Source organism: Opisthocomus hoazin, chromosome 2, assembly GCF_030867145.1.
Source record: "Opisthocomus hoazin isolate bOpiHoa1 chromosome 2, bOpiHoa1.hap1, whole genome shotgun sequence".
Classification (NCBI taxonomy): Eukaryota; Metazoa; Chordata; class Aves; order Opisthocomiformes; family Opisthocomidae; genus Opisthocomus; species Opisthocomus hoazin.
This window is the reverse complement of record NC_134415.1, coordinates 109,964,833-109,977,566: the sequence shown is the minus strand read 5'-3', so window position 1 is coordinate 109,977,566 and position 12,734 is coordinate 109,964,833.

Genomic DNA, 12,734 nt, shown 5'->3' with positions numbered 1-12,734 from the left:
TGTTGATATAACTAAACACCACTTATAGTGTATTTGACAATGTGGTAGTCTTGTTTAATTAAGTTCCCCAGAAGAAATAAAATATCCTTGGTATGAAGACAACAGTTTTGCAGAAGGTTTATGATCTTTTCCTTCATCTTTGAAGAGCCCTTGTAAAGGTAATTAGTCTTTTCACTGTTAAGTAGTTTGTGTACTAGTTAGATTCCATGATTGAAATTGGGAGTCTTTTGTAATAAAAACAGTGGTTCTTCTTTGCAGATTATACAGTGCAAGTCAAACTGTTTGTCCTTTCCTACTAACTAATGCTTTTCCTATAAAATGATTTTTAAGGCTTTGATGTTAGATACTGTTCAGTAACATCCGATATTTTTACAACATTATTGAAAAAAATTGAGGTCTAAGAGAATTTTTATACATTTTACTAGTGTTTTTATCTAAAAAACACCCCAATAAATGCTCTCAGATTTTAAGTCATACTGTAGCTCTTTCACTTATCAGCAGCCATTTTAAAGTGTCCACCAGAACTGACCATGGCATTCCAGCCATGAGCTCAAGAACACTGACTTGATATAGACACAGGATTTAAATACACCGTCTTTCATACAAATTGTCTTCATCCCTTATACTTTACTCACTATCTTATCTCTATCTGTGTTAAATGCAAGTGCATTTCAGGCATGTGGATCTCTAGCAATGAATGACAGTCTGAAGGTGCAAGAAAATTGTGTCTCATGCTACCACTCAGAGAACAGCAGGGCAGGTAGGTCTGGGCTCCATGCTTAAAAGCTCCTATGGTTAAAAGCAATGAAACTCCTGACAGAAATGGGAGAGAGAAGCCCAGAAAGCTTAAGGCTCAGTGTGTTCTTGACCAGCCTCTTTTCTGCAGGGAAGCAGGGTGCCAGGCATGGTTTCAATTACAAAGGCAGAGCATTTCCTTCTGTCCTAGCCTTATGGTTGTTGAAAATTATCTCCTTCTATCCAGTTAAAAATTTATCTTATGCTGCACAAGCTGAGCATTTCTGATTTCTGAGAAATGTTCCTCTCCACCCGTTGTTGTTGTGCACAGAATAGGAACCCATCAGCCTTTATCCAGGTCATTCAGTATCTGATACTGAACTGTTGGACCACATAAACTCATCTGTAGAAATGTGCATTCTCCTCTTTGAATAATGAATATATGTACACATGTAAAGTCTAATTCTTCCTTATTTTGAAGGAGGAAGCTACAAACATAGAACACAAGAATAATTTGGAAATAGAATGAACATGCATTTCCTGTGACTTTCTTCATGGATTCTTGCATTCCTGTGACACCACCAGACAGTGTTTTAAGACCAAAGGATATTTTCTCTTTATTGCCAAAGAATGGCTCTCCTGAGTACCAGACTGTGGTACCCAATCTTGACTCAGCACGTCCTTGTCAGAAGGATAGAAAAAAGAGATAAACCACATCTTTGTTCCTCAGCAAGGGCTGTGGTGTCTTGGCTATTTCCTTAATGACAATTACCTCTGTCACCCTGGCACTGTCCACATCCAGTCCTGCCAACCCGCCATGTGTACACAGAATGTGTGCTTACCAGAGAAGGTCCCAGATGCTGGTTTCTAGGTCTTATTCAGGTTTCTTTAAGACTGAATCTGAGTTTGCATAAATACATAAAACTAGATCTATCCTTGAAGTTTCACTTGTAAAAAAATACACACATACTTCCCTGGAAACATATTGCCTGTATCATAGCTGTATAATACCCATGTACGGAATTTTAGCTTACAACAGGTAAACTACTTCAGTTCAGTCCAGAAGCAGTAGTATTTGAAAGAGTATAGTATTTATTCAAATTAGGCAATATGCTTTTAGCAAAAAGATACATTTTATAAAAAATATAGAAATCTATTTCCAATTTTTTTCCCTTTTCCTTGAAACTCTTATGAATTCTGTTAGTCAGGGGCACTATGTACAAGAATTTCAGTAGTAATAGGAAAAAATTAGGTATGGTATAATATACCTGCTTCTACTTCTGTTGCAATAAGTGGGAGCTTGCTTTCTTTTTCACTTGCCTGGCACCATATAAAGTATGCTGTTTTTCTTCTGTGCACCTTTCTCCTGTAGGAATTTTACTAGAATAAACATTAATTATGTCATTAATACACACATGTAAGTCATATAGCATTTCACCCAAATCAATACTGTATGGGTTCCTGTGATGTTTTATATCTTAAGCAAACTAAGCAAGCTGAAATAAGAACTTAAACAAAAGTGAAAAGGAAAGAGGATCTCTGAGGTACATATTCACCAAAATAAGACTCAGTTACTGAACTACTCAGAAGAACGTAACAGGTCAGGTTCTGTCAAGTATTTTCTGTTTGTGTTAGGTCTGTATTCAAAGCAAGACATAAACCATATAATACAATAGTAATTGGTATGGCCTGGTAGTGATAACAATCGGATCATTCACTCTTACTTAAACACATTATAAATATTCCCTCAAAGCAGCTGTATTTGGTTTGTGTGGCAAAGTTTTGGTAGCGGGGGGTGGGTCCACAAGGGTGGTTTCTGTGAGAACCTGCTAGAAGCTTCCCCCATATCCGACAGAGCCAGTGCCAGCCGGCTCCAGGACAGACCCACTGCTGGCCAAGGCTGAGCCCATCAGTGACGGTGGTAGCTCCAGCTGGAAAGAGCAGTGAGACTATGTGAGAGAAAAAAACTCTTGCAGACACCAAGGTCAGTGGAGAAGGAGGGGAGGAGGTGCTCCAGGTGCCGGAGCAAAGATTCCCCTACAGCCTCTGGAGAAGCCTATGGTGAGGCAGGTTGTCCCCCTGCAGCCCATGGAGGTCCATGGTAGAGCAGATATCCACCTGCAGCCCGTGGAAGGGACCCCAGGCTGGAGCAGGTGGATGCCCAAAGGAGGCTGTGACCCCATGGAGCGCCTGCCCTGGAGCAGGCCCCTGCCAGGACCTGTGGACTTGTGGAGAGAGGAGCCCAGGCTGGAGCAGGTTTGCTGGCAGGGCTTGTGACCCTGTGGGGGGACCCACGCTGGAGCAGCCTGTTCCTGAAGGACTGCACCCTGTGGAAGGGACCCACGCTGAGGCAGTTCATGAAGAACTGTAGCCCATGGGAAGGACTCACATTGGAGGAACTCCATGCTGGAGCAGGGTCAGAGTGTGAGGAGTCCTCCCCCTGAGGAGGAAGGAGCGGCAGAGACAACGTGTGATGAACTGACCACAACCTTCATTCCCCGTCCCCCTGCTCCGCTCAGGGGGAGGAGGCAGAGAAAATCAGGAGTGAAGTTAAACTCAGGAAGAAGGGAGGGATGAGGGGAAGGCTTTTTTTAAGACTTGAATTTATTTCTCATTATCCTACTCTGATTTGATTTAGAATAAATTAATTTTTTGCCCAAGTTGAGTCGGTTTTTCCCATGACGGCAATTGGTGAGTGATCTCTCCCTGTCCTTATCTTGACCCATGAGCCTTTTGCTGCATTTTTTCTCTCCCCTGTCCAGCTGAGGAAGGCAGTGACAGAGCGGCCTTGGTGGGCAACTGGCGACCAGTCAGGGTCAATTCACCACAGCAGCTTTCAACAAAACCAAGTTTTCAAAGGAACTTTAGTTTTGATTTATGAAATCGTTTCACTAAATTAGGGCTTTTTTTGCAATGATGCTTGTCTCATTTTGATAGAAGTAAGTCCCACTTTCAGTTTCTGTTCAATTGCCTGTCTGTCTGAAGAGTGAAAATACTTTGTTCAATGGTTTTCATATTTCACCTCCTCAGGAAACAGGAAAACTTAAAAAGGCCAAAGTTCCTATTGGTCACTGGAAAAAAGCATTCTTAAAAGAGTAAAGATATTTATCTTTCCAAAGCTTATACTTTTATAAATGAATATATTCTCCGTATTTCCATTTACTTCATAAGAATTATTCTATTTTCAAAAATAAGCCATTGCAAAATTAGTCTCACCTATCTTATATCTTATCACAACTAATTAATTTATACATTATAGAATCACTCTACTGCATTTTTTTTCCTGAAATAGTTGTTCAAGATAAAATGTTGTAGTCAAGACTAGACTCCCTCAGCTTCTGCTTAGACTGTACGGAAATGCCTGTCACTGGAACGTGCATTTATCCTGTGAGCAACACCATCCTGGTTTTCCTAATCTTAAATTTGTTTACTTCTGTAGGCAAACACTAGCATGAAAACTGATTAGAGGATTGAGCACACTCTTTACCTCTGTGGCTTTTCAGGGGGGAATCTCTAGTCTTTACTCAGCCCTGGGCCCAGCACTGCTGCTGGCCTGGCCGTGGTTGCCACAGCCTCTGGGGCCATGCCAGGGCAAACTAGAAGGAGCTGTGACTCCATCTCTCCAGGAAATTGGGCCAGATTATTTTCAAACAGTACTTTTAAAAAACTTTTAAAATACTTGAGAACAGCCTGTGTACCACTAGAGACAATAGTATTTGTCTGGGAATCTCTGCTGTCTATTCAGACAACTGTTTTGATTCAACCAGCTGTCCCTTTCGGCCAAGCAGCTCCCTACCTGCCAGGCGTCTGTCACAACAATCCTGAAACAACTTCTCCCCTCTTAATTAGGTTACTCAAACAATGTGCTTTGCCCCTTTCTTCCCTACGTGGCCTTCAAATCCTGCTCCCCTGACTTTGCCCATTTGCAGCGCAAACCATTGCTGGCTGACAGCAGAGTCGCCAACCGACGGTCGTTCAGCCATTCCCCCTCCCTCCGCTTGTCCCTCAACACATCTTTTCCCCCCTCTGAGCTGTCACCACCTTTCCCTAAGCTATGCCAGCGAGAAGAGGAGACAATTAATTGTGTCATTTTCACATAACATCTTTCTACCATCATAACCCTGGAAATGTTATCTCCTTGCAGTTACAGAGAGAGTTTGCATGGGTGTAACTTCATTTATTTAAATAGACCTATTTCTGATTGACATATGCAAGTATGTGAGGAGAATCCTGACCTACTTCTTTGTCATTGTGAGTTATTTCAAGTGTAAGAACATTATTTACTACTTCAGTTAAATAAGGATAAATATAACCAAACATATATTGCTGCTGTCACTTCTCCCCAAAAATATAGAATTAACGAGCTCTGACTAGACAGTCTTGGCTTGTCTCAGGTGTGTTTGGTGGATGTTTTGGGGGCAATATGGACATGACTTTTTGTTGAAGGAAAATATCTTAACTAGTTAAGTTTTAAATTTGCTGTAATACTTCAGTTACCGTTTATTTCTCAAACCATAGCACGAAACTTTTCTTTTTCTAGAAATCTCTTCCTTTCCAAATCCAGCCTGTGGAACAACAAAGGGTGCTTCCTGGAGCTCACCTTGCTTGTGACCGGATGTTTTCAGTCTTGGAGGGCTCTCTGAGACTGTGGAGTTCATTTGTACCTTTGTTGCATTCAAAATCGTACTATAGGAAAAAGGAAACACGTGTTACATGCAAAGCTTGAAATTTATTGTGAAGTGTAGATGAAAACTGCACAGTCAAAACAGAGAATTATTATTAGTCTAGACCTAATTTAACAGAAAGGGAAGAAAAAAGAAATCAGAAAGAGAACTCCTGTATAGGAAAAATCCCAGTAGTAACAATGCAATTAAAATTAGCTATACTCAGACCTATTAGTATCTTCACCTTGCTCTATTGCTATGCTGCCTCACATCTGACGATTGCTGGTGTCAGGTGGGGGTGGCTTCACAGCATACCCAGTCTTTCAGCAGGAGGAGTATGACTTTGATACTGGTCGTTTCCTTGTCCGTACTCTAGGGTCCACTTTGCACACTTTTGTATACTTCCTGACCCTCTTAATACCTTGTTCATTCTGCACTCATCAAACATGCCACATTAAATCTCAATTTACCATATACAGAATGTGAGTTATTCTAGATACATACTCTTTGCTCTCTCTTACCCTTATAGCTAAATTTGCTCAACTCCCTAAACTGGCATTTCTGCAGCTCACCACTGGTGAGCTGTTTGTTGGCTTGGGGATGCAGGATCCTCCTATGCCCTACTGTTCTCATCCCGTGCCACGTCTACTCCACTCTGCATCCTGTGCCTGTGTTCCTGTTTCCAACACCTTGCTCTCATCCCATCTCCATCCTCTGCTCTACATTATGACACTACACAAAAATACTGAATTCCATACACAAAAAAAAGCTACTTCCTAATAGTATGAATTTTATAATTATGATATTTTTGTACACCTAGGTTAAGAAACACTATGCAAAACCAAAAAAAAAAAAAAAAGCATTAACAAACTTTCATTACAAAACTGTTCCTAATGATAAACAAAGTAAAATAGAACTCCAGGCAGGGCAAGAAAAGCCTATACAGTAAGTCTGACAAGTTACAAAATTAGTACAAAGCACATAAGTCTCGCAAACATAGCTTTCTGCCAGGAAAAAATACCATACTATATATTCCCTACCAGTTCTACACTTTGCAGAGCAATGCAGTATAGCACAGCCCCCAAAATACCTTTTGAGCAGGGACTGGCTAATAAGCACCTTAACATAGATCAAATAATGTATGTTATTAATGAACAGAAAGAACTAACTGGAAGTGTTAACTTCATATGGTACCAAATATGTTAGTTGTATCTTGTTTTTATCTCATACATTTAAGAAAAACAAATCCAACACAACCAACAGAGGTATTCTGTCTAAAGAAAATATGACCACTTCATTCTTACCTGTTTTGACAGTTTTTCTTGGAGAAACAACCCTGAACAATCTGCATAAAATAATCATATATCACATAAATGTAAATATTTTGATATACTATATGCACTTCATATTTCTTGTTAGCTGTGTTCTGTTGGTTTTCACTTCTCTGAGTTTCTTTTGAATAGGTAAATAAGTACTTCATTACTGAGCTTCAGATAAATATGTTTCAGTATTTTCCTATTATTCATTTCAGATAAAGATTCACCAATTAATTATAATAAAATAAGAGGTTTGTGGTTTTTTACAGAATGACAGATTTTCACAAAAACTATAAGAGGTGCAATAGCTATTGTTTCTGTCACAAAAGAAAGCAATAGAAAGGTTCTGTTTGATCCTATTTATCATTATATTTCAGTACTGGTCAAGAAAAGAGATACTGGACAGAATTGAAAAATGTGTCAAAATTAGCTGATATGTCTGTCTCACTGAGCCAAGATGGTCTAAGTAAGGCTCAGAGAAGAGAGCACCAAAATGTAACATTTCATAATGAAGGATGTAAGTGAAAATAATATCAGTTTTTGTATCATTAGTGATTTTTTCAGTAGATCACCTTACTTTGTTACAATGAGAACAGAACAAAAAATAAGAATAAATTGGCTTTTTCCAAATGTTTTATTTTAATCTGTGTGTTGGGGAGGTAGTTTTTACAAAAAGCATAAACTTTCTTTGTTTTTTTTTTCAAATGCAATAAGTGTTTTCCCTTCATTGTTTTGGAAAATTTTAAGGAAATAAAAATATTATTGAAAGCTTAATATTTTTTTTAACTTCACAAGAACTCCATTATCAATTTTATTCTTCTGAAATCTAATCATAGGAAATACATTTTGTAAGAATTTCAGAAATCTTTCCAATCTCTTAAGACAAACATAGGAACTTCACTTCCATTGTATGAATCGGTGAATTACTTATCAGCTAACTTACACAATTGTATTTGCTTATTCTGTGTCAATGAAAATACTTTGTTCCAACTTCAGAGAACGGCATCTCTCAGAAATTAAAATGAAGTAAAAGCTCTTCACAGTGATTGTCTTGATTTTCAGTTCTTCAAGACTCCAGAAAAGATGTTCTGCAGTTATTTATACACTTGAGTATGGAAAACAATAAGTTAGGGTCATATTTTGTGAGTCTTTCTTCTTACCATACTGGATCCTTTAATGTTGGTGAGAGAGGATGGATGTTGGTGTCATCCAGTCCTTTACAATATTTTCTGTGCAACCCCAGTAAATGGCCAGACGGATACACTCTGTTCGTAAATTTCTGATTATGCTCAGAGTTTTAAGCTCAAAAATTAGCACAGCGTACTTTTTGTTTTGTTTTGTTTTGTTCTGAGGACAGCCCTTTATAGTTTCTCAGCATTAAGGATAATTCCTGATAAAGTCTTAATCTAGTTGTCAGATACATTACTGAGCTCTCAATTTCAACCAAAATTACTTGAAATTTCCTATTTTACTGTCTCATCTGCCATTATTTCTCTTACCTTTACGCAGTTTGCACAAACTGACCTACTTCTGTTTGTTCAGTCTTTGCATGTCAGAAAAGAAAAAACATACTTTTACAAGAACAAAATCAAAGACTGCTGCACTGAAATGCTCTGACTTCTCCAGCTATGTTCATAAAGGTGGTTCAGTATATGAAAATATACAGAAATTTCAGAGCACAGAGGACGGAACTGAATTTGGGACTCATTTTTGGAATAAACAACTGGAAGATAGAAGTTTTTTATCATGTTCTTTGGCTTGGATTTTATTACATCTGGTCAGAAATATTTAAAAATTTTAAAAGTCCGCATTTTTATTTTAACTTTGTTAAAGTGTTTTTTTAGTAAAATTTACTTGTATTATTTGATATTTTCAGTTGCCTTAAAACAGAACTCCACAGTTTTTCCAGACAAATACATCTAGCCTTACTGAATAGATCAATGTTACTGAATCTAAGAAGAACAGTGTGCTTGCTGATGTTTAAAGTCTATCTAAAGAGCCACAAAATGTTTTCTGTCTTCTAAGGTCCACTGCTCATTCAAGAGGCAAAAAGCATTTTGCTTGTCAACTGCAATTCCAAAAGTCACTTTCCTTTTATTAAAAAATAGTTGCATTACAGTAATCATCATTACAAAACTATCTTTCTAATTTTGCTGAGATTTTTACCTCTCCCTTTTCATCACCAAGAAGCAAGAACATATAAAAGCTTCTCTGACTTCCACATTAGGACAACTCTTTCAAAGAACTCACTTTTTTTGTATCAAAATATTCTGGTCTGCTGTCAATGCAATAATAATTCTAATGCTATCACTTCATGAAGTTTTCAATATTAAATATTATTGTCTTGGAATATTATCTTCCATAAGTCATTCAAAGTATCTCCTTAAAGAAGCAGCCTGAATTGGCAATAAAACTTGCACCTTATTGCTTAAATTCCTGTTTTTTGTTGGTTTTTTTCCTTTGGTATCAGGAAAATGTTCATTTTTATTAGGATTAGCTATCCAAATCCTTTCACAAGAGTGTGAGATATTAGTCATAAGAATGTGCGTGCAAAAATTCCGACTGCATGATTAAATTCTGTATTGAGATTCTCTGATTCTTTCATTATTTTGGAAATATTTGTTACTGGGGTAAATGGGAGGGTAGAATTTCAAAACAGAGTTTTCTTTTTGCACCAGAAGAGAACACAAAACTTCACTTCTTAACAGGCAAAAATGACATGGATTTGAAGGATAATGAAGAAGGATTCTAAATAATTTTAGGGTTCTTTTTCATATGAAGTGTCTTCTCTCTGGAAAAATTTTGAATTAAAACCTCAAAATCTAAATATTTTTTTCTTGATAGTTCATTTTTAATCAAGTGTAGTTTAGATTTAGAAGATTTATTGGCTTTACTCAATTTAGAAATAATTAAATCATATCCCGCTATTATTACGTCTGGGTTGAAAATGTTCCCTTCTGTCTCCATTAGGCTTGTACCCAATTGCTTACATCTTTCCTCACTGCCAGTAATTTTTTCGTGCAGAGAGTCCAGCTGTTAGGCCATAATATCATTGTCCCAATCTATCATATTCAATGAGTTCTGGAAAGTTCAATCACTTCCAAAGCCTACAATGAGGAGACATCTAAAGATAACTTTGCATATATAGGACAAGATGCTTTTACTGAGAAAAGTGACATTTATTCTTGTTTACAGCAATCCCAAAAAACAGTTTCACAAAAATCCCATGTTTCAACTTGGGAAAACACTCTTTTTTTTTTTTTTTTTTTTGTTGCAGTCATTGAAATTGATATTCTTTTGCATTTTATTTGCAGGAAAATGTTTTTGTTTTTACTACAGTAGGCAAATCTTTCAGGGTTTGCTGAGGTCAGTCAGCCATATTATAACTTACTTTATGGTGTGGAGTCAAAATGTGCAGTGATGACTGGTTTTGTGTTTTTGATTTTGACCTCAAGCTTGACACTTCTGGAAAATTCTTGGATTTGATCTTCTTTGATATTAAGAAATAATATAATTTATTCACTGTCAATATTGTTATTGCTCTTTTCTTTTTCTAAAATAATGAGTTTGGTGCTAATCTTGCAAGTGAAAAGCAACACTCTAGTGGATGGCCAAATTTTGATCCTGGGAAAGTGGCTCCTAAAAATACTGACTAAAATAGTTCAGGAGGTTTTAAATTTTAAAAGCTTACATACATGCAAGTTATTATTGTTATTATTATTATTAAACAAGTTTAAGAAGCATAGATTTTAACTGTGATGATGTATTATTACAAGTTTACAAAACATGCCATATCTTAACCTTTATAGGACCAGGAGTTGACATGATGTTCACTTAATATTCTTCACTCATACTGTTGAAGACCTAAGGCAGCTTGTCATCTGAGGAGTATTAACCAGCATGACAGAGAGTATAGGGATATTTTGACACATGTCAAATCAGGGTAATAGCTATATTACCCAGGCAGCATAAGGAGATTATTATGAAATTCTGCCGTACTGCAAACTTGTCACAATCTGGAACGGAACCTGAATTTTTATAGAAATTTTTTTTTTTATTTTTGTAAGTACAGATATCTTGTAAGGAGGTATTACTGTATCTGAGTCTAGGTATAGCTGTATTTCAGGTACAGAATTTTAGAGAAAGGAATTTGATGCCTTGTATCATGGTATTATTCTTTATAAAAACTAACAATCTTCTTTGGATGATTTTCCTGAATTTATTCTAAGGGATGAGTATACTGAACTCCTATGCCTTAGGTATTTTAGTAGAATTGTATATGTGTAATATTTACAGCCCAGTTTGAAGAAGATGAAAAGACCCCAGGAATGCAATACTGGGGGCTGGTCACTTACTCAGATGATTAACACTGCTGTAAGTGACTATTCATATACTTTTACTAGTAACAGGACAAATTCACTATGTCTCTACAAGCAAACTAAACAGGGTAAAGACACAGGCCCAAGAGCTACTGCTGAGCCTTCAGGGCTGTTGCACACTCAGCAAGATCTGGAGCTCTGTTTTGGCCTGAGCTGACTGCTGTCTGTCGATATGGTGGAAGGCATGGTCAAATGGGGGACCACAGCAGCCAGGTTGCCTTTGGTAGAGTTCAGCCATCATATTCGACAGCTGTGTGCACACAGCAAAGCCATGGCACAGTTGGCTTCACAGGCAGAAAAATCTCCCTGGCCTGTTATATTTACTAATAACTGCTGTTTCTGTAGAGCAATGCTGTCTTGTGCCATGGGCCGTGTTAACGCAAGGGCCTGCTTCTTGCCATGCAGCTGCCCCACTATATTCACCCTGTGTTGCAGCCTTCCTGCACTGTTAGGAATGCCTTAGAACACCATAAAACACTGAGGCACAAAGGCAGGCATCAAAAGAGCAGATGGTGAGACAGCACTAAGTCATTCATGTGAGAGAGGTGGGTCACTTTGCTATGAAAATGAAGGGAGAAGAGGATAAGTACTAGTGTAAAGGAGCTTCATTTGAGCTATTTTTTTCTCTTTAGCTCAGGTCACCGACACTGCATATGCTACTCTAAGGATGCATTGATGCTGTGATAGGCCTTTTCACGGGAAGGGGCTGAGTTCTCCCAAACGTCATCTAACAGATATGTCCGTAACATCACTGTAACATATAGTGTAACATATAAAATCACTGTAACATATATTTTCAGAAAACTGAAGGGAGAAAACAAGGTGTCCTTGAAATTTCTGTAGATGTCCATGTCAGAGGAATTTGTACTGAAAATTTCCATTTGTTGTATGAGTATTTTCTCGTTTTCCCATACAGACATGAATTAACTAGAGGAAGAAAAGGGAAAGAGTTTACTGCAATATATATTCCTTTACCATGCGATACAGCAGAAAGACACAGCTGAGCACATTATGCTGAGATGGCACCCACCTCTACATCCTGCTTAGTTTCTAAAAAAATTTATGATTTCCATATGCTATCTATGGTGTCCTTATTAAAGTTCCTTGGAGATAAGGCATCTTCTCCTGCATTATTACATTTGTATTCAGTGATAATTACTGAAATGACAGAATGGAGTAGAGATGGATTGCAGCGTGGACAGGCTGGAGAGGGTCTCTAAGGTAATATCAAATTAGGTAATATCAAATGAGGTATGGAAGACTTTCCTTGAGCCAGAACTAGTTTGACTTCTTATTTATGGTCTTTTGTCTTTTGATTGTCACTTCAGATATTAAGAAAAGGTATCCGATGATTTTTTTTCAGGAATGAAAAATCTCAACTATCTCTCCCTTAGCTTTTTCCTGAGAATATGTAAAATGCAAGATACCCAAAATTTGTCCATGTTACTAAAATGAACATCACATTCTTTTGTTCCAGTAATTATTACGTTAGCGTAATTTTAGCAAACATAATCTTCTGCTAAGATGTTGTTCCCTATAGTGCTTTGAAAATCCTACTTATATAAAGAATGGAAAATAATTTGCATTTAAGATTGTTGCCAGTAATCCATTCATTAGTAGAACTTCGGAACCACTTGGAA